At 40.7% G+C, this 23,987-nt stretch overlaps 1 protein-coding gene across 1 annotated transcript in view; it reads right to left on the reverse strand.

Moving 5' to 3' along the window:
• Nucleotides 1-676: 676 nt before the first annotated feature.
• tsnare1 (T-SNARE Domain Containing 1) overlaps nucleotides 677-23,987 on the reverse strand; it is a 151,012-nt gene continuing 127,701 nt past the window's right edge. Inside the window, exon 12 of the mRNA XM_079343521.1 lies at nucleotides 677-1,289. The gene's annotated coding sequence lies outside the window, so the exon portion shown is untranslated. The remainder of the gene's footprint in view (nucleotides 1,290-23,987) is intronic.

A 23,987-nucleotide genomic window follows, 5' to 3' on the forward strand; every position in this document is an offset into this window, starting at 1 on the left:
TGGTTATCACCAGTGTTACACTAACTAGTTACCATTGCTAGTTCCTACTTTCAAAAAGTAACTGAGTTACTGTCGGAGTTAATGCATAATTAAAGTAACTAGTTACCTGTGAAAGAAAGTTAAGCGCTACTTTTTTAGTTTCATTCCTTAAATAATGTCCAATCACATTCAACCAGCTCTCAGTCTGTCGTTTCCCTGACAGGTTGAGACAGGATTTCCAGCATGGCGGCTGCTGCCGATGAGCCTCCTCAACCCCCCGCAGGAACGGATGGGTGACTTTGTCCAATAATATTCACTGTCTATGGACAAGACGTTTAACCCCAAGTTCATTCTGCTTCTTTGTCGGGTGTATAAATTGGATTAGTTAATATTGATGGACACCGTGTCATCAGTGTGTGAATAGGTAGGTGTGACAGAAGACTGGAAAAGCACTATACAAGTCCATTTAGCATGCAGGTGACATGTTTCGGTCTGATGAAGAAACTGGACACAAGAACTCTGAGAAATAATGACTAAAATGTCCTCTAAAAAACACAGACAGCATGAGGAAACTTTAGCTTTGTTGTTTGTCATCCTTAGGGAGGAATTTAAACTAAAATTACTAAAAATAATAATAAAACAAAGGAAGCACATGATGGTAGATTATCAAAAGACAAAGACAACACCTTTGTTGCTTTTCAATTCAGACTTTTATTTGGAAGATATATTTAGTCAAACAATATGAAACAATATCAACATATGCAACAGTATAATACTGATTAAATTACACTACAGGCTGATAAATAATAAGTTAATCTCAGTAAAAATACATCAAACAATCTCGGCATACAGTGAAGACAGTAAAGGCTCAGCTGCTCCATCTCGCCCTGAAACCTCTGCTCCACCTTCATTTGGTTTTTCTGATTAAACACAACAGTTAGGAGCTATACTGTAGATGTGGGATAACATTAACAGCCCCAGCTTGTGCCTCCGACGCAATCTCTAAATTCACATTTGTGGCTTCAGAACATTCAAGTCACAGATAACAGCCACATCTAGACTAAAGAAAGAAAAGAAACATGATGCACTATGATGATTAAATGAAAGGCTCAGACCGGGGATAACTCTTGACAAAATTTGTATGCAGAGAAGGACCTCCACTCCCTGACTGCTGCATGTGTAAACAGAGGCAGGGATGATGGAGGAGATTTGTTGTTGCAGGCAGCTCCCTCCTACTGGAAACCAGCTGTTCAGGTCAGGGATCAGACTGGGCAGGGTCGTCGTGGTGACACTGTAATGACAGCAGCTACCTGTAAAACACAAGCAGAGCAGACAACATGCATCAATCACCCATATCCAACCCCCAGCCTCTTGCTCAGAAACGCAGCCATCAAGCTTCTTCCACCACACAGAGGATGTTGAACTCCTAACAGGAGCCATCCCCCGGGCCAGTTATTCCCTTTCATTTGTGAATTATTAATTGGTAAGAAACCAATTTGTTCTTTTTATTCTAAAAGTGTCACAGGTTGTGGGAAGTAATTTATGATTGGTGGTCAACAGCAGAGTTTTAATTAAGTCCGGGTCAGGGTTCACAGTGCTGGAGATGGAAGTGGTTCATTAATCACCAACTAGCAGACGAAGCAGCTACATCAAAGGCCAAAGCGCATCTCTTTTATCTGGATTACAGTTAATAGTTTGCCAACAGGAAACATGTAAGAGAATTAAGCCCCGCGAGGATTTTAAGGATCGTGTTGGCATTCAATGAACAGAAATAGGTTAATTCTGATCAACATAAAGATTTATATCCTTATCGGCTCAACAATCAGAGTTTACATTCTAATAAAAGGTAAATGTCAGCCATTATTTATTGCTCCACGAATGTTTTTTTATTTAAAAAAAAATAACATTTCTTAAAATGAAAACAATTTAATTGATTTCATATGAACCCAAATGTATTTGTTGAACAGTTTGATCCACAGACATTTGTACAAACTATCCATTCCCCATTACTTTTTTGAGTAAAGCAGACTAATGCTGCATTCATGTGATTTCAGACTCATCGGGAAGACGAGTGTCCCAGCTGTAAAATGCAGACGAATGCCTGCGCAAGTCTGGACAGCAGCTCGAGAAAAAATGAGTTGCCTGACTTGTAGACTTGATGTCCTATCTGTCATAACATAGGGAGCAAAACAAGTCTCGTTAATGTTAAGAGACTCCTGCATTGCACATAAACTTTTTGCTAAACGATATATAATATATTCTTCATAGCGTCAACCATTTTTATAGTAGATGTTACGATATTCCAACTCTCTGAACTGAAATCAGGTGAACACACTGAAGTTGGAAGAACGGTTTCACAATTCGAGGAGCACCTGAATGTAGCATGTGCCCCCTCCTCCCAGGTGAGAGTTACATCATCATAATCACCTTAATCAGTGATTGGATTCACCTGTGGCGCTAACCACACATCAGAAAACAGAAAATCAACATGTCTCACTTTGTACAAAAAAAAAAAAAAGTCAGAGATGGATTGTAATGTCTGCACAAATATTTTGTGTCTGCCTGGTCCAGCTCTGATTCAATAGGACTACTCTTTATGTCGTGTTTGAAGAACATTTCTCCATGTTCTTCTCATCTTGAGAAAGTCCTGTTTAGAGCTTTCCTCACAGTTTTACATCTTAGCAGCTCTCTTAAAGGCAGGGTTGGTCATTTTTGAAAGCTAGCATGATTTTGAAAGCTAGCATCCTCTCCGTTCTCCTTGTTGCCCCTTATACACCCTTATACCCCTGATACACATTTTCTCCAAAGTTGGTGCTAATGTTTGTACTCATTGTTCAGGTCTGCAGTCAGTCAGTGAGATAATAAAACTGCAGCATTCACAAATACTTGCGTCAATAAAGGGGATATCTACGGTGGCCCTGAAGGTCAACTGCTGAAAAGACTTTGTGAAAACACAAAAACATTTCATTGAACAGAAAAACATTCAGTAGAAATTTAAAAAAAAAATTGTGAATGGTAAAATCCTTTCATAAAGTAATGTATTTCCATTTCATGAAACGTTTTCTTTTGTTTCGTGAAACGTTTTGTGAAAGTTTCTTGTAATGAAATGTTTTGCGCTTTAATTAAGCCTACAAAACGTTTTTGTCTTGTGCCATTAGTGATTTTCTTTTGTTTTACCTTCGAGAACATGGTTGTTATCCTTTAACAGCTACAGAGATTTGCTCTGTCACTTAATACAAAAAACACACTTCATGTGATGCTTCTTACACCCAGTACATTCTTTGTTTTGATTCTTCCGTCAACAACCTTTCAGAAAATCTTTCTGGAAATCACTAAAGGAGGCAACGTCTCGTATTTCACCTGCCGAGGACGACAACACACACAGAGACACACATACACACTTTATTAAAGAGAGGGAGGTGCACCCAGACACACTCTGGACATTTGATTGATTTCTTTATTTATTTTCATTTTAATTTAGATACTCTAGGCAACAAAGCTAAAGAATATAAAACTGAATGAAGCAAAATAGGACAGGAATTCAAATGTGTTTCTGGTTGACTCAAGGGCTTCTGAACTCGGAGTGATGAAGAAAAGATTAAAATTGCATTAGGTGAGCAGAGCCAGGAATCCAAATAGTGGCTCATATTGGCTTATTTCAGGGAAAATGCAAACACAAAGCTACTAAAATTAGAATACTTTTTAAAAGATATTGCTAGAGGCTGTTCCAATACAAAACTGCTGATGCTCATAGTAAAACAGGACAACAGACAGGCAGATGAAAAACCCTCAGACAAAATCCGTCACTTATTTTCAGCCACAGCTATCATGGATCTGAGCCAGTTGAGGAAATTTCGAAATCGACACCCGCCATCAGATCGAGCAAGTATCACACAGATTGACAGAGAAAAAGTGCGAACACGAAGACGAGCGGCTGGAGCTCGAGGAAGAGGAATAATAGAGAGAGAGCTGCAGGGGGAGGAAGAGTGATGAGAGAAGTATGAAGTTTGACAGGAGAATGAACATGACTACACTGCAGAGCTCGTCCATGAAAAGACCTAAGGCGTCCGTCAGATCGGTGATTTTGTGCCCGTCTGCACAATGTTCCAATCCCCACCGACTGGAAGGACGCCAGTTTAAGGGGTGAGGAGGTGGATGGAGACGATTTATGTCATGGTAGATCTGATTATATGCTCGTCTGGGTGTTTTTGGGTGTGTGTGTGTCTGTGTGTGTGTATTTGAAGAGATGTAAAGACATTTTTTTTTTTTTGTAGAGATCAGAGGCCGCGGGGTGAATGGGTCTGCTAGGCTCAAACAGTCCAGACTGTATTGTCAGTCACAGCAACATCAATGCTCTGTGTGCCTGCCACCAAAGCCCCCCCACCCACCCCCTCCTCCCATTTACACAACACACACACACACACAAACACGCACACTCCTAGACCACATTCATTTCTCAGTCCTTTATGCTGCAGGCAACCTTCACCACTACTTGCTCCCTGTAGTAACCTTAGCTTTGGCCTTGACCATTCATATCATTTCTGTCTATGTTATTTAGACTTTTCCTCCCTTGAACAATCGTGTCATTAAATACATATTTGGATGTGGTTATGTGAAATTTGTGTTTAACTAAAACTAGGATCTCCTGCAGTGGTGTCCAAACTTTTTTGCATACGGGCAACAATTGTCAAGTTGGAATTGCTTGCAGGCAACAGGTTTTTTTTTTGGTTTTTTTTTAATTTGTGAAAAAAACTGTTTGTATTTTCACCTCTTCAAAAATAACATAAATACACAATCACTAATTACAATGACAAACTATTTTGTTCTATTTTTTTTTATAAATAACGCTACGTAGATCAGACTCTGAAGGTTCACAAAAGAAACCCTTTAATAAAAGGAAATCAAATACTTAGTCATTCTATTTCTGTTTTTTTTTTTATAAAATAGGCATAGATTTATTTTCAAAGAAACGAGTCAAAGCTGTTATAAAAAAAAAGAGGAAACTAAATTGTTTTGAATTTTAGGAATATCTTTCAGCCTAAAATGACAAAGAAAACATAAAAATAAAAAAATGCCATCTGAATAAGGCCTCTGGCTGACTGAAGTCAAGGGCCGCAAAAAATCCCCTCAAGGGCTGCTTATGGCCCCTGGGCCACACATTGGACCCCACTGATCTACTAACACTTGTTTCTGTTACTTTTTTAATATTCAACTGTTCATTTTCAAGGTCCACTTTGTGATTCAGGATGTTGCTCGCTGAATTTAAAACTTCAGCAACAGGAACTCACAGACTGTCAAGTGTGTGAGTGCTTAGTGCTGTCACAGTGAAATCATAGGTGTGCAAGGGCTCTTCTGTGGACTTTTCAAAAGCGAGCACTCTCTGTGAGTCCATATGTATATGCAGTCTTTCCTGTGGGACTCAGTAATTGCATACTCGGTGGTGTGAAGGACGTGAAGTCCAGCCCCCATCGAAATGTAAACAAATATGTGTATACTGGAGCAATAGTAAAGTGATGAAAAAACACAAATTATTCTAGAGCATGCATCTTGATTTAGTACTTTTGTAGTTATTAATAGCAAGTCTGAAGAGTTCAGTGTTTTTTTTTTCTGTTGAATATTCATAAGGGATCAAAATGTGTTTTTTTTCCTGACTTTTCCTGATAATTTGCTGAGATATAGAAACACTGACATACAAATACAAGAAATATACTTGCTCAGTCTTTTTTTTTTTGAACGAGCACAACTCATAATCTGAGTTATGCTCAGATTGTTCATAATCTGGACTGAACCAAGTGGAACTTTGGGATGGGGGGGGGGGAGTTTTTAATTTGTTAACCATCAGCCATGGAAAAATTCACCCTGGGCTTCAGAAGTATAATATAAAGTGTTGTAACTGTTCATGTGGATGAATCAAAAGAAAGATTGATGTACTACAAATGTTGATCTATAGAATAGTTTGAAGTACCAGGCAATTGTGGCTTTGCAAGAAGCAGTTTCATGGACTGAGCTTGTTCAGCACTTTTCTAGTCTTCTGACTAATGTCTGTGCTTTTACACTGCATGTCACACATTCACACCCTGATGGAAGAGGGTCTATGTAAAGTGGTCATCAGAAGTAACTAATCCTGTTCATACACATTCATACTCAGCCAATAAAGTGGCGGGAGCAACTCATGGTTCAATGTCTTGCTCAAGGACACACCGTACGCTGGTTGAATTTATTTCATGATCCTTTTGATTTTGTGAATGCTAAGTGTTACGCATAATTTGGGGCGCGGCTGATCTGACTGACAGGCGAGGCCGTTGCAGCTGTTTGCCAGGAGGCTGAAGGCCTGACTCAGCTTCAAGAATGACTAAAAGTTGGGGGCGCCGATAGCTCAGCGGCAGCGACTGCGCGCGTACCATGTTGCGAGGCCCTGCTCCTCGCGCGGGCGGCCCGGGTTCGCGTCCGGCCTGTGGCCACTTTCCCGCATGTCTCTCCCCACTCTCTCCCCCTTTCCGACTCTATCTGTCCTATCAATAAAGGCAAAAAGGCCAAAAATAATCCTTTAAAAAAAAAAAAAAATAAATAAAAAAAAAAGAATGACTAAAAGTTGGTTTGAGATAGCATTTCCAACAAAGTATGTGACCACCATAGTTGGGCGTCATACTGTAAGTCCTCTTCAGAAGCCAATGGGTGATGTCACTGAGACTATGTTATTGTTTAATCATACACAACACGATATTTACTTTTTCTATTGCCTTCAGCGCTTTGTAAAAACTCCACATAACAAATCAGTTCATATAAATTACGTATGATGCGTTTCCAAGAGGATAACATTTCCTAAACGTGTTTCCTAATGAGAGTTCATAGTCAGAGTCATGACAGTAAAACTAGTTCACAGATAATTCACATTAAGATGCTCTGAGAGTTGTTGAGTTCCATCATTGTCAACTTGTCAAGCTGGTTTAAGGAGGGTAGAAAAACAAGGAGGAGGAACCAATTGCAGAAAAAAATGATTTATTTTAAAGTAAAAAGAGGCAAAAGGCAAAACTAGACTTACTTTCAAACAAAATCCATAACGAGAAAAAAACCATGAGCACAAAAAGTAAATCCAGGGAGCGGAGAACACGGGTAAACATCCAACTTCTAGCAAAGAACAAACGACAATGAGCCGACAAGAGGGTTAGAACACACAGACACTAAATAGACAAGGGTAATCAGACACAGGTGAGACTAATCAGACAGGTGAGGACAATCAGGGTCATCAAGACAGAGAGGCAGGAAACCAGACAACACTGATGACTAGAAGTACAAAAAAACAGGAAGACTAAAGACACAAAGACTGAGCTAAGAAACACAAGAGCTAACACGAGAGAAGAACTAAAACGGAGCTCAAAACACTGAAATACAACATAATCCAAACCATGACACAACTAAACACTGTACTATTTTATGGCGCTCAGTCGAGCTTTAAAGAAACACTATGGCAAGCTACATCAAACAAACACCATGAAGTCCACGGCCAAATGACATCAAGCTGAGTCTATCTGAGTGTGTTTATAGATCACAAAGTTTTCATCTTGTCACATCAATACAGACTCTTTCGCTGAGACAGAATTGTCCAGCCACGTTACCAGAGCTCAGTGTCCAGATGCAAGAAGCTAATCGCTCCAATCAATCAGCGCACAAATGTGCTCCATGGCACCACCACTGACTGTCAGTCGCAGGATGAATCGCATTTGAGTGATTTTGAGGACACTGAGCCAACGTAGTGTCAGTGGGGAGTGAAATGTTCAGAGCGCCTTACAGGACTGAGGGATTTATAGTGAAAGGTGCAGTATCGATCATTGACAAGTCCAAGTGTTGAAGGGTTTCAAAAACTCAAGAGTGACTAAATCAAAAGGTAGAAGACACACTAAAGTGCAATGCATTGTAGAGCATGCTAATAACAATCAATGTAACACAAATGTAATGTAATATATATATATATATATATATATATATATATATATATATATATATACACACACAGTATATGCCAAACCTTCCTCAGAAACGCTCAGTTTTCATGTTTGGTATATCTGGAAATTTTAACCCCAATTCGTTGTAATGTTACACTGAATCCAGTTTATATGAGGTTTGTGTGTGTGTGTGTGTGTGTGTGTGTGTGTGTGTGTGTGTGTGTGTGTTTAATTTAATTTCTGAGTATTGTTAAGAGTGCTGAGTGCTTGGTGTGTTTTGTATTCCTCTCCCACAATCGCCTACAAGAGCCCTGCCCCAGCGCTCTGCTGGATCATCGTGGGTTTGTTTTGTCTCCCGTTTAGCCCTGTTAACAGCATTTAACACTTGGTTCACATTCATGACAAGTAGCTGGTGAAACAGCTATGATAACAATTGGCAACCAGCTCAAATACAGTTTATTATTCATTACTTTTCTGCACAAGCAAACTGAAAGTGAAAATCAGCTGAAACAAACATCAACCTCTGCTTAAAAAAACAATACTGCTATTCTTCAGGAAAACTGCTCCAGATCTTGTGATGTAGATCAATATAACATAACTTTTAACACAATAAGGGCCCTACTGTAAGCACAGACAAAGCGTCTTTGCGCATAGAGCAGGTGTCCATCTGACACTGTTGTCATTTTAATGCCCAGCGCTCATGTTGTTTCAATAGAAAATGAGCGTGAGCCCCTGGCAGTGGTTTGTTTGTGTGTTTGTCTAAGGTGAAGCGTTCCTATCTTAAAGATGCAGAAAACATCTGCACCCTACAGATCAATGAAAACTGCCTCTCAGGTCTAAAGTCAGCGGAGCAGTGTGTTGTTTCACACAGGCAGACATTAGCAAGTTCACAACAATCTTCCACTGAGCTTATTCCACGCACACAAGATGCACAACAGCAGATTACTCCATCAATCAGTATCAGTGCATTTACTAATAATACACTCCAGTTGTGTTTTTAACAGGACAGTGTCAGACTGTTAGCCTCCTGTTTCGCCCAGCTCTCGCCATCATGTAAAGCCCCGACAATATTTACTCTACTCTGGCTTTTTGTTGTTGCTTTGCTTAATGGACCCCGAATCACTCTGCCAAACTTAAAAGGTATACTTTGTGGCTTTCAGAGAAGATGTGGAGGAGATGTCGCATTTTAGCACCATTGGAAAAAAACCAACAAAAAACACTGCTTCCCCTCACCCCTCAACATCCCTGATTTATTAAACTTTATGTGTCTTAAAACATGTGCAAACTTGATTCCACCAGCAAAAAATATGCTATCTGATCTACTAACAGCTTGCCGTGAGGACTGCGTCTTTCATATGAGCAAAATAACACATCTGATTGTTAATTATCCATTTAGCACGTTTGCCTTAATGAATATGCAATATGAGGCGTTTCTGCCCGAGCATGCAAAATACCCTTTACAGCCACATTTTCTTACACACATTCATTAACAGACCTCATGACTGACATTTTTTATTTCTTTTTGCCTCTTCAATGATATATCTGTTCATTATGTTCATCTTCATGTGTTTGAACTGTCATAATGTTCGACATATTTTCATTCCTTCCTCTCAGAACTTTTGTCCTTCTGTTTGTTAAAAAAAACCCAACAAAACCTTTGGACACAGTTCAGTCAGTGCTCATGTTTAACTCTGCACGTGGTTTGGATGGTTTTAGAGTCGACCAGGTCCTTGAAGTATTCAGTGGGTTTGTGGTTTCTCTGTAGGTGGATTTAGTTTTTATTGGGATGGCTCTTTTTTTGAAGAACAAAGATTGCCTCTCTTTGTATTCTATGTGCTGCCCCACACTTTCATAGTGACTAATGTATGGAGTATTAGGGAGCAGTACAAAGTGTATAGTGACAGCATGTTCACTTTATATAACATTATAGACTTAGATTTAGAAATGACCAATCACATCAGAGGGAAAATGGTTTGTTTGTTTTTAAACACAAACAAAGAGTTTGGAGTCTTTTCTGGAACAGAATCCTCGATTGTGACATCAAAGGAACGCTGAGGTCACAAAGTGCTCAGAATTCACTCCCAGCTTCATAACCACTCTGAGCAGCCTCTCGATCAGTCGCGATTTTCACAGCAAGTCGGTACTTTTACAAACCTTTAACAAACTTTCAGTTACTCGGTCAGTAGTTTCTACCTCTGTACGAAGTTGAACTGCAGCGATGGATGAACACTTTTACAACGAAGCTCAAAATCCAAGGAGCAGAAATCAGGAGGAAACCTGCAGCAGCATGGACGACTTTGAATACCAGTTTGAGTCCGAATTCGAAGAGGACAAAATGTCCCGGCTGATGGAAATAAACACTCACTTAACAGCGCAACTCAAAGATGCCGAGTACCAGCACAAAAAAATGTACGATAAATATGTAGCTGCAGAGAAGAAAGCTACACAGCTGAAGACCAAGCTGAAGAAGACTCGCTCCGATCTGCTCCAAGCTGAGAATAAAGCTGCAGCTTTGGAGAGCCAACTTGAGATTTTCAAACAGAAAAAAGAGCAGCAAAGTGCCAACGCCAATCAGTGCTCCAAGACTGAAGACAAAGACGCCTCAGAGCTGATCCTGCAGCTGCAGACAGCTCATGAAGATCTGGACAAATTCACCCTCAAAAGTCAGTCCAGTGAAGACTTGCAGGAAGAGGATGAGCTAGACCACCAGCAGAAGGTCTGTGCTCTGAGGACGAGCATCCTGAGCTTCAGTGAGAAGCTGCAGCAGGATCAGGCCGCTCTCATGAAGAAGGCCACACAAATAGATCCCTGCACCAGCCAGTCTGCTGAGGATGAAGAGGTGGAGAAGATGAACATCCACCTGCAGAAGCTCCAAACTCATCTCCTGAACCAGGCCCTGGGTCTGAATACAGTCTGCAAGGAGAAGAAAGCATCCAACAAATCCAAGTGGGTCAGAAGCCACCGAGAGCAGAGGCAGCAGACTGACGAGCTGCACGAGACAGCAGCGAGTCAGTCAGCTGCCGATGTGAAGAAAGACCTGCAGAGGCTCAAAGAAGAGTCTCAGGCGGAGCTGGAAAGATCCCGCTCTTCCTTCACGGCCGATCTGGAGAGCCTCAAACTGGTCAACGCTGAGCTCGCTGCGGCCCAGAAAAATGCCAAAGACGAGCTTCAGCAGCGACAGAAGGAGTGGCAGGAAGAGAGGAGCTCCCTCTTAGACGCCATTCAGCTCCTCCACAAAAGCCTGAAGGAGAAGGAGGAGAAGTGGACGGAGAGGGAGAGCTACATGGCCTACAGGATGGAAGAGCTGGAGAGCAAGATGGAGGAGATGTCAGAGACAAAAGCAAAGAAGAAGAAGAGAGGCTGGCTGAGACGAATGTTCACCTGCTCCAGCTCCAACTAACACGGCTAGCCTCCTGCTGGCTGCACTGAAACATGTGCATGTGAAGAAATCAATAAAAAAAAAAAACTAAATTAATGAATGCATTCAAGTTTCATGTCTGTAGAGAATTGTAGGCCACATTTACAGTCAACACTCGAGTCATTTTAATTCAACCCTCTCTTTCCTAGAGTCTGTGAACTTGACCCTTGACCCCGACACAGCCCACAGACGTCTGGTTCTCTCTGAAGGCGACACAAAAAGCTCCTCTTCAAGGGGCGGCGCAGCCTTACCTCGACACACCGCGGCGTTTCCACAGCTGGACCCAGGAGATGTGCCCGAGCCCGCTGTACGACCAGCGCTCTTACTGGGAGGTGGAGTGGTGGAAATGTTTGTCAGTGGGTCGACCGTTCATCTCCAGATTAAAATAAAATAAAAGGAAATATTTTTTCTGCTGTAACCATACAAATACTGGACGTTCATTTGGCTCTCCTACTAATACCTATTTTGCGCTTGTATTCATCCGACTTTCCGTCCAAACTCTCCGTGATGTAAAGTAGTAGAACACACAAAAGCCTGAAATAAATACTACCGCCTCCACAAGGTTTGCACCTGTTATTATTCACACAAAGATTCTTGCAACACGGCCACAAACCTGACGTTGGTGTCTGCTACTTATCTCCATTCAGATATGCAGCCCAAAGTGGATTAAATATTTTACACCAAAAAAAGGTATTTTCTTTCATTTGTAAAGTCCGTTTGTCCTCCTTAAATAGTCTTGCCATGAAACTCCACCATGAGGCCTCTTACTAGCACGGAGCGTGTTACTTACTATTGTGTGTGTGTGTGTGTGTGTGTATGTGTATATATACATATACTGTATTTAGTTAGGATGTGATACCTGATATGTTCTTCAGGGAACAAGTAAAGACTTTTCTACAAAAAATAAAAAAATCCTCTTCGGTGACACATTTCTGTTGAACTTTTTTTTAAAACTTTTTTATTTGCCCTGGATGTCTGACTCTTTAAAGGAAGTTGTTTGTTGCCACTGTAACTTCACTAAATATCACTAAATTCTGTGCTCGTGGTGAATTAACAAAGGGCCTTTTATTGGAGCTCAGCGTAAATTCAAGCATGAAGACTGGTCACATTCTGTCACACATGTTTTCAATTTCTTAATTCACCTCAGCCACTCCCTCTCTACCACATCCACCTTCTCCCTGCTTGGGTGATGAGATGATTTGAGGCCACAACTTCTCCCAACCAATCATCCTCCCATCCGTCCCATTTTAAAACCTGCTCTCTCTATTCCACAGTCAGTTTGTCATTACAGTGTGACCCTCCTCTGCCCCGGTCACCTCCAATCCAGCTCTGCAGAGTTCTTCTATCACCACCACCAACAGGCTCTAGACTCCATAGGGGGGTTTCCTGTCCTGCTATCGGCCTCATTACCCCTCCGAGTACGTGAAGTCGTCATGACGGAGTCTAATCCCTGAAGACTATGCACATGTATTTCCTAAATTGTTAAATAAATATTGGTTCATTGTTAATTAAGTCTCTGCGGATTGAAATATAGCAATGATCAAGATGCTCTTCTGAAACATTAAATAAAGAGTATGGTATTTTACCAGTGTCTCGAGATAACACTTCTCAACCTACAAAATACATCACGCTCCCTCCGCTCCACTCAGTCAATCCTCCTCCACGAACCCAGAACCAGACTCAGGACCAGTCTGCCGCCTCACGTCTGTGGCATGCCCTCCCTGACACCTCGAGGGCACCACAATCCACTGACTGCTTTAAAAAAGGTCTAAAGACATTTCTTTTTAGTGAAGCTTTTCGTCCCCTGTAGATGTTTTTATTTTTACACCTTTTAAATAACTGCTCATTTTGTTTTCATTCCCCTCCATTCCCTTTTTTTTATTATTGTTATCGCTCTTTGTTTTTCACCTGTACTGTAGCACTTTGGTTTCGACTGATGAAAAGGGCATTATAAATAAAATGTATTATTATTTATTAACACTTGTTTTGTTTTGGTGCTCATATTGATTTATTGATTGATTTTTGCCACAAAGGTGAAGAGTGTTTAAACTCGTTCGACTATCTGTGCCCGTCCTGTGGCAGTCCTCAAACGATGAGATCCAGAGTTAAGTCCTCCACTGGAGGGTGACACTCATTCCACCTGTTAAGGTAATCAGTCAGCTTTAGGTAATCTCCCATCTTCTTGAAAGCTGTGAGCAGTGCATGCTGGGAGCTGGGCAGACAAAAACTGGCAGTGTGGAGCGTTTGCTCATGCTCTGCAGAGGAGGGATGGCGTTGGATTTGATTGGGGATTAAAGGTCATGAAGAAGTATTTAAACGCTGCTGCTCAACTTCTGGCTAATCATTCCTCTACAGCTGTGAGTCGGAGGAGTCGGCAGCGCTCTCAGATCACCGTTGTCACACTGTGTTGTCTCCCACTCTGCGGTGACAGAGCCTTACCCACCCAGCCAGTAATCCCCTGCAGCAAAGTTTGGAGTAAGCTGACAGCACAGAAAAAAGATAAATAAGGATTTTCATTTTTCACCCTGTAATGAAAAATTGCATTGCACTTTCTCTCTGCGCTGCATTTATCTGTAATACACTTTGAGATAGTCCTGTGCTGTCATTTCACACAATGCACAAAAACTTTCCACCTTTTGCTTTTTCACACTCGGAACAAATAAAAACTATTTGAAATAATAATTCCTAACTTCCGGGCTATTAGCATACCAAAACGTAGCGTCTGCTAAGCCACCAGCAGTGCTACAATGAATAAGTAACACATCTATAAGCACGAGAAAGTTCTCCCACTTAGAGAGGAGAGATTGAGGACGTCAGTGACAAATGTCTTGCATTAACTTTGTTGTTTATTTTTCCCCCGGAAGATGTGAAATAACCCTATTAAATCAAGTAGTCACTTGGCCATTAATCTCAATGCCGCTGACTAGTCCCTCAAAGCTAATGGGGTTTAGAATTTGCATGAGGCGAGTTTACCCACAAAGCTTCGCCTAAGAGGATTGCTGTTCAGACAGAGAGCTTATTGTCACACTTGTTCATAGACATGGATTAACGATACCAGGCCTAAAGAAGTCCAATAACTGTGGCACCAACTCACAAGTTCCCCTTCACTGGCTCAGATCTCTGTTTCAAAGGGACTGGGATCAGACTGTCTGCTGCATGCTTGGCATAATACCTCATACTTGTTTAATTTTGTCAAATATTTATCCAGAGCCAGTGTGTTAAGCATTAATCTTCCTCTAAAGTTAAAAAAGAAAACCAAATATGGTGCGACTTTCGACATCTCTGTTTCAAATGATTCTCCAAAACTTCTCCTCCTGTTCCCTAAATATCAATTTCTCTTTTCAATATTTATTTTCTGCCATATCACCGCAGCACCACCGCGCTCCTGAATTCCCCGCTCTGTGTTGTCAACTTAGCTTTTTACATCATTTGAATAAGCCTCTTTCAGTGCGAGCGAGTGTGTTGTGTTTCATCGAGACTAAAGCAGCTTTGGAGTCTAAATATAACATCCACTGCATTAATTCTTTAATATTTATCAGAGGGGGGGAGAAAGGTGCTCCAAACAGAGCGTATATCCGTGTTTAATATTCAACAGGAAGACATGAAACAAATACACAAGTTGTGCTCAACTTCTGACACAACTTGATCAACACGAACAAACGCTCAGCGTGCATCTCGAGGGCAGCACAAATCCCTCAACATCCCCCCGAAGAAGAAGAAGAAGAAGAAAAAGAAGAAGAAGGGAAAAAACCTCTTCATGTTGTCTGCCACTGCCCACACTGTGCTGCCGATCCACAGTGTGATTTACAACAGCAGCCTGAGCCCTGACTCACTTGTTTGATAGCTGCTCACAGGAGAGTGACAACAGGCTGTCATGAGACTACATGAGAGTTGCAGTTTATTCCCTTGAGTACAGTGTTGTGTCAAGGAGGTGTAGCACATTACAGTCAGACTGTAATACAGCTCTGGAGAGGAGCAAAATGACACAAAGAAGCACACGCAGGGTTTGACTGTTTGATCCCTGCAACAGAACTGACTCAACCAGTGAACACTTCAGTCACTGTGTCCAATGGTGATGTCATTTTTAGGATCATTTCTTTTTTTTTTTATATTCCTACAATCAACATGTACAAAAGCACACATGTATAAGTCCCTAAGCCCTCTGAGGACTTTTTAGACTTAGAGACTTGGACTTAGACTGAACTTTATTGATCCTTTTGGGATGACTCCCTCAAGGAAATTTAGGTTCCAGCAGCAGATACAATAAAAATAAAAATAAAAATGTAGCAGGTAACAAAACAAAAAGTAACAATGTAAAGAATAATATAGCATAAATAATAGAACACACTTCCGTTGGAAAAAGTATACAAAAAATATGCATGGATTTTCACCTCATGTTTCCATTTATTTATTTGATCTTTTATATTTCTGTGCTGAGAACAGACTGACGTCTTTTTGATTACTTTCATTTTTGGGACAATTGGATCCAGACATGCACTGGTCCTCTCAGTGGGATAGAACTGCATCTGGATGTGGCAGAATCCCACAGACTTTACTGCTGGAAAGCTGCCGATAATGTAGCGCTGTTATTATAAAATTGTCGACATAAAGACCAAGCTACTGAAAAGAGCAAGAGAAAGACAGAACAACCAAAAGTGTAAATACAGTAGAGTGCCGCAGGCTATGTCTACATGTGCACAGTTTCTGATGGAAATTATTCTTATTCCGATTTCTCTGTTTACATGGAGGCTAAATAAAATGATTGTATGATGCTGTGCGTGTGCATGCATCAGCATCTAATCAGAATAAAACCATTCTGACATGCACAGACTGCTCCCACATGTCTTATCTGCCGTAAACATCAGAAGAAGAAGCTGACATTTCCGCCTGTATTTGTAAAAAAATCTTCACAGTTGCTGCATTCCTTTGGATATCGGATTTCCTCCTGCCCATCATCCTCCCTCACATATTTCTCTCTGCATACATTTACGTTTCACTTTTGCAACATCAGAATTGTCACACAACATATTCTGCAAACTGTGCATTGATTTCTTCTGTTCTGCGTTATGAAGCAACACGTGATCAGGCTTTTATTCCCACTACATGTGTCCATGTAAATGAGGCTGCTGAACAATCATGGGTACACCTTGTAACCAGGCTGGTTTTGCTTTTGTGTAAGCACTTTAAGTAAATCTAGCTGTGTCATTGAGCAAAACACATGAACAAGAAGTGCACTCTGATTCATACTAAACTGTTCTTTCAGACTCTTGCCTGAACAGCTGTGTCTGTTTTGTTTCCTCCTGAAGGCCACAACTCAAAACATTTCACTTTATCGATTTCCAACATCCTCCCTACAGTATGTACTCAGAATTTCATAACTCTAAACAGCGTACCAATCAATTCCTTTTCAATAGAGCTCAACAGAGACTGCCCACTTGTTTTCTGCGGCTATGGTTCCAGAACTGAATTTCCCCATTTAAATCTTCCCTTGATATTTCACAAAATCTTTGAAGATTGAAGCCTGGAACCAAGACAACATGCTACCAGCTACCCCAGTACTCATGACTATAAACTCTGATTGATTTGTACAAAACAACAGCACGCCACCTTCATCAGCGTTGTTTACGCTGCTCCTGCTCAGATAAGGGAATCTTGAAAGACGTTTAGTTGTGCTGACGTTTCCGTCTCTTTTTAAGTCATGTTAAAGTTGTGCACCTGCAACATGTTGTATCCCTGCTGCGAGATATATTTCCCCTGCTGCAAATTTATTTATACCGACTGCAAAATATATTTCACAAACAAGAAAGGGTAGGCCCATACTACTTGTTTGTGATTGGACAAACGTGACCTTTCTTGTTGCTGTCCATTCTCCAGTGCTAGTTTAGATCGGTCTCAGTTGTTTAACCACGGGTTAGGGGTCAAACGTCATTCAATGACGAACACATATTCACCAGATCGAGGTTATTTGTGCGTCCGCTAGAGGTCACTTGACTCTTCTGTGCTCGCAGCCTATCACGAGCTTGTGTTGCTGATGGGAAAAATGGTTTTCAGGCCGTGCACTGCTGTGGTGGACTTGCTTGTCAAGCCACTGGGTCCTTAGCTTTTATGAAAATCTGGCCACCTAAACAATAGAGTTACAAAGCTGATGGGTTGAATAATATAACTGTCGCTAAAGCTGAATCTATCAACAGACTGGAGAATACTAATGCAGCATAATCACGGCCGTGGTTCTAATCTAACAGACAACACTGAGACTCTGTGCAGGCTGAAAGGTAGACACTTTAATGTTCATTGTGGAGCCATTATATACTGTTCAACAGATGTCACAAATTCCTTCCCACTTTAGATACTTCTGTACATGGTCAGGAGAATCACATCACCTTTACCCTTACAATGTCAAACCTCTATTTGAAGAACAATTCATCATTCCATTGTCAACTGAGGCCATACATTTATACTTTTAGAATACCTCTAATGACATTCTTCTCTTCAAATATGGTCATAGCTTCTCCAAATAGATCGTAGTCTGCTCACAGCAAAGTCACCTCTACAAAGTGTAACCAAACTGAACGTATTCACAGAAATTCGTACTATCAAAAGCCCAGTATCCTCCAATCGCATGAATACTGCTTATGAACAATAATGTCAGTGCCCGGGCTCATTGTGTATCCACAGAAGGTTAAACAGCAAGATCTCTGACTTAAAGCAACATTTATATATATTCACTTTAGTGTGTTTTTGGGGCTAGCCATGAGCCTAAATCCTACTGCACCTATCGTTCAAAACACATCGTGTACTGGGTTAGACAGTCTGGTGGCCAATGTGTAAAAAGCCTGTCCTCACTCTCTTTCTCTTCTTAGCTTTAACCGTCGCTGTCCTCTTCTGTCTCTTTTTGTCTCAGTCTTTCTAGTGTGATAAAGCTGTACGTACTTCATGTGACAGAACCACAGCTTGCAGCACAGTGCTGGAAGCAAGTGTCCCAGGTGCCTTGTGGAAATGGATAGACACCATTATCCCTGTGAAAGTTATTGTGCTATTAGAGCCACTTTGAAAGTACTATTTGGAGGTGGAAAAGTTAAATCTTGTTTCTTTAAGATAATGTTCTGTCATGAGCTACATGTAGGATCGACTCTTGGGGCGATAACAACGCTCAAGTTTTGAGTTTAGGTTGGTTTAACTTGGTTTTGACAAGAACTGTATTTCAAGTGAAGGTAAACACTGTTGTAATTTCACAACTGTATACTTTTTCTGCTGTGTAAAAAAAAATTTTTGGCCTTTTTACCGGGTCGCCCGCACAAGGACTGTAGCCCTGCAGTGTCAATTTAAGGCCAAAATACTGGCAGCTCTTTCAATAACACCATTTGTATTATGTGTCTCTTCAATTGCTTCTAACCACATCTGTATGTTTGCTATTATACTTTTAAAACCTCATACGGCTACTAAAAGTGCTTAACAGTTTAGGTTTATTAAAAATGTATGTATAATCATTAGATATATTGTGTGTATGTTCACCGTTAAGCCCACAAAGCCACTGAGGAAACACTAATCTCATGACATTACTCCTTTGGAGCCGGAGTTCCTCTGAATGAGATCATTCTCCTCATGAAATGTGAACTTGAATACATATTGCTTTAATGTTTCCTCTTGTCTTGATAGAGCTACGAGATATCTGCTATTTGTTACAGTAAGTAATTTGCCGCGGTCTTTCAGCTGCAGTTTGGCTGCCACTCAAGTTAATGCTCCAACAGGTTAGTCTGCAGACCACTGGGTGATGTCACAGTGCAGCCCCTCTTTAGGATGGTGTATGGTTCAGTCCTGGATGTTTTGTGTGAGCGAGAGTTACTAAAGCAACATGACGTGCAACTTTCGATAATGAACTGAAGTGCTCTTTAATTATCCTTGTTGTCTCTAATACGTGTGCAAAGCCAGGTGTGTAGTGAGTCAAACTGTATTGTTTCAATAGGCTTTGAGTCTAGGCCCATGAACAGAACCATTTGAATTCTGGTTCTGATTTGTGGTCGTGTCATTACGGATAAGACTCTGTAGCTGCACTCAAATGAAAGCTATTGAGTTCTCAGGAGATTTGTTTGTATTCTGTTCATCTCTGAGAATTATGAGAGATGACAAAGTAATGTTTTTAGGATGTGAGTGGAAATTATTATCAAAACATAAGAGACTGAACATTATTGTGCAGCGGTTAAAGAACTCCTTACTACCCTTAAAAGGCATTTTTAGATCAAATGCGGGGACAGGTAATCAGCTACAAATTAAATCAGTTACATGCCATTTAGAATTAAACAGACACAATCATGGGCTATGCCATAAGACATGACTTACTTGACTAGTTACTTCCCCTGCTTACTCTGTAAACCTGAGCTCTTTTTACACATGCACTCCTGGAAATGTAATGTATGGAACATTTCGCTGCCATAAATTCAATTTGTGCGCCAGCAGCGCCACTAAACTCAATTAATCAATTTGAATTATTTCGTTATTTCAAGACACTTTATATAAAGCTGGTAGAAAGACCTTATTGCTATGTTACAACAATCCAGCTTAATCCATCATGAGCACTTTAAGCAAAGCAGCAAAGTTACAGTGGCAAGACAAAACTACCTTTTAACAAAGAGAAATGTTGGGCAAGTCCAGTCTTGTGACGAAACAGCCGTCGACTGAAACTGTGCCGGGAACACTCGTCACATCGTATCCATAAACGCCATTCGAGCTGTCCCTGGAATTTTACTGAGCTGCTTTCTCACATGTCCCACGCATTTAAGTTTCTTCAGTCATATGGAAAGGGCTGCTGTCAAGGGACATAGACTGTATTTCAATATAATACATTTTAACGTTCCAGGTGCTTGTATAACACTGATCCGCTCATTATTTTTAATCAAAGCTAGGGTTAGGACTGGGGTGACTTTAGATTGGAAACCCAGAGGGAAACCTCGTCTTTATTGTAGCTATAAATAAGTGAAGAAAAGTAGTACAATTCAAATGTACTTATCGTAAAATCGAATGGCTCATTATTTTAACCATTAAAACGGAGAAAGTGTTGTTTTATTTTCTCTGCTGTGGCTCAAAGAGAACAGGAAACCCATCAGCAACGACGCAATGAACAAAGTGTTTAAGCACATGGCGCTGACATGCATATAGAGAGATCTTGCTCCCCAAATGACTTTGTAAACAAGATGTGAGGGCAGTGCCAGTAACATAATTCGTATAGGAATAAGTGTCAGGGCGCAGTTATTGCATTATTTAGAGTGCCATAAAGCGCCAGGCTATTGATTTCAGAGCAGAAGCAGCTCAGCAGTTATTTCTGTCATCGTCACTCTCATTAAACTGACGTATGGCACCGGCTATCCTCCTTTCTGCCTCTCTTGCTTCTGTTCTTCACTTTTTCACACCCTTCTGTGCACTCTGGCTGGTGGTCGGCTCAGGAAATAAAAAAAAGCAAGGAACACACTTCAACGTCTATTTTAAACTGTGTGTTTGGATCGCCGGTGAAAGATGTTAGTGTCTGCTGTAACTGTTAACAGCTTCACCAATAAAAAGCATTGGTCTTAAGCGATGCAAGAGCTCTACTTCAGGGCACATTAAAGGCTGGTTCACACGGCAAGATTTTAAAATTGTTGGCCTATTTCCCAAACCTTAGTGACTACACACGTGGTGATAAATAATCGGAGGTTTTACAGTTTTGGTCGTATATATATATACACAACCATATATATATATATATATATATATATATATATATATATATATATATATATATACACAACCATATATATATATATATATACATTAATGGCTCTTTCCACAGATGTATTTTAAGAAAAGAGGAAACAGAACACATGGTCATGGTTGGTTATAGAACTCAGTTTAATAAGGCTTTGTTAAAGCCATACTTATATAGGGGCTGCCTGATAGAGAGATTCTCTCTGTGCTGGGTCGGCTGCAACCATCACAGCCATTTACTTTTTTTGGTTTGCTGCACTCATCACGATCATCATCATGCATTTTCTCTAACACAGACATTTCAGACACGATTCTTCATACTCACATTTAATACATTTGAGAATTTGAGTTAATAAAGACTGATTAGACTGGATTATCTGTGTGTGGCCTTTGTCTTTGTTATCAGCCCTGAGCCAGGTGCTAAATATTGAAAAAAAACCTAAAACAAATCTTTAATATATTCATTTGAGAACTTCAAAGTTTGGTTCCATTTGGGCGTTTGTTTATTTGTGATCTTCTAATATATAATCATGTAGTTCCAACTCCTCCAGAGAAGATTCAATGTTTAAATAAACCAATCTTATTGTCTATTTTTTATAAAATACTTCAGTAATCCCTGTGGGAAATTCGGGATTACACTTTTCTTTTCCTTTTTTTTAGGGACATGCCTCTCTCACACACAGGCCAGAAACAAACAGGAGGAGTGGGCATTCATCAGTGCAGAGATGTCAGAGTGGGGCAGCCACACAGCACACTTTTAGTTTTAGGGTTCAGTGCCTTCCTCAGGGGGCACCTCAGCACTAACTTTGGTCCGCACCGGGACTTGAACCGGCGACTCTTCAGTTCCCAAGCCAAGTCCCTACAGACTGAGCGACTGCCGCCTTAACTCAGCCCAGCATGTTGTGTTTACTGCATGGTGAGACTCTTGCTGTCTTGTCTCTTTATCTGTTCCCAACGTTTCTCAGTCCTGGAGGACAATGCCATCCCTTTAAGTAAACTGAAATCTAAAAGTTTCTAATGTTATAAAAAAGTATGTCAGAGGAAGGCATGTCAAACACTGTGTAAATTAAAACATTGAATAAAAAAACTATGAAAAAAGCCAAAGTTTAATGTTTGTATTTCTGCTGCTAAAAATCACTTAAACTTGAATTAAAAGGTGACAGAGTCTGCAGAGAGTTCACAATCTTTTAAAGTTTCATAAAACCAGTGTTGCCAGATGGAAAATACAGCAATATTGTACTGCAGCTTGTTTTACTTTAAACAATCGTACATTCAAAAAAATATCAAGGCGCTGCCTTCAGCTTCTGTGTAAGTGAGCTAGCATTGTGACGTGTGTTTTCCTGCAATCTATCTGGCATAAGGAAGGACAGGTGTTTATTTATCTGGCAGGTAGAGCCTGGTCAGCTGGACATCTCATTCATGCTGATGTGATTGGTTGCTCTCAAATCACACAACAATGTTTAGTTTAGGCGACATTGAACAACACTGCACTCTGCTGCATGGAGCAGAGGCCACTGAGCTGCTTCAATAATCAACCAGTCTCTTCTCCTGAAGTCAAACAGTGAACAATGACTGCACTTCTAACACTGATGGGGAGGTTTCTTTTGGACAGATTCAAACAGTTGTGGTTTTGCATTTATGTGTGCTTATTGAACCGCAGTATGAGGTAAAAGACTCTAGATGCAGTGCCAATATTTATGTTTTCATTTTACTGTGTATATGATTTATGAGCTGGGATTTTACAAGCTCCACGCTGGCCAAAGTATCTGTCTGCACAGCCTGAACTCTGTGTACACATATTAACATTAAGGACTGCAAACTCTGACATAATGCATCGCTTACAAAAAAAAACAGAGAGCCTTCAATAGACACTGCATCGATATGATGGCTGGTTAAATAAAGGTAAAAACAAATAGAGATATATATAGTACAGGTTTCGTTTTCTCCCAACAACACTTCTAAAAAAGTCATCTTACATTCAGTGTAGAATATATAATGCCAGTATTCTTATAGTTTCTCAACATATATAATCCATATAATGTCCCTACCCGGTCTCGTCAATCTGCGTATAACACAACATTACACTTTCAAATTATTTGCCATGCATACGCCAAATTGCAATTTTGCATGCCCGTGATACGCCTTGCAACACATCCCGACTGGTTCAGGTCAGGAAAAGGGATTGGAAGGTTAGAATAGTTGTCTTTGGCCCCTCCCAGACCCCTGCCCTAAACCTAACCAGCAGACCGACTTGCACCACATCCCGACTGGTAAAGGAATGGATTCTGGGATGGGTAACCATTTGACTCCTGACAAAAGTTATGTACATTCTTGTACTGTCACGGAGCTTCGCTGGTGACGTCCTGACGTTGAAAGGTAAAGCGTGCACTTCCGCTCACGATAGAAGTTAGTGGCAAGGATTTGCATATCATATGCACGCAAAAGTGCAATTTTCCGTATGCATGGCACGTCATTTCAAAGTGTAATGTTGTGTTATTTATATGCAGACTGTGAGACCGGGTTGGATTTGCACATACTCTGTGCACATCGCGGTCCGTCAGCGCACTTCACACTACACTGCTGTTTGTAGTCAAGGATTGTGTTTCCACAGTGAGTGCCGTTTTCAGTCTCCGGAGCTTGCCACCAGCACCACTACTTTCAATTATGCGGCATGTCTGTTTTCAATGAAGTACGCTGCTGTCATGATCAAGCTGAACAGATTAAAACTCAGAAAGGAAGTCAGATATGGAAACGTGCAAGGCAAGGTTAAAAATATTCTCTGTGACGTGTGTACAGCTGATCATGGCTGCACTCCGCGTCGCTCACTTTTCAGAAATGGACATTGGGGTGATGCATGCCATCACTCACAGTTACAGTGCCATAGGTATGAAAGATGGAGTGAAACAGCGATC

Source organism: Symphodus melops (assembly GCF_947650265.1).
Source record: "Symphodus melops genome assembly, chromosome: 5".
NCBI lineage: Eukaryota > Metazoa > Chordata > Actinopteri > Labriformes > Labridae > Symphodus > Symphodus melops.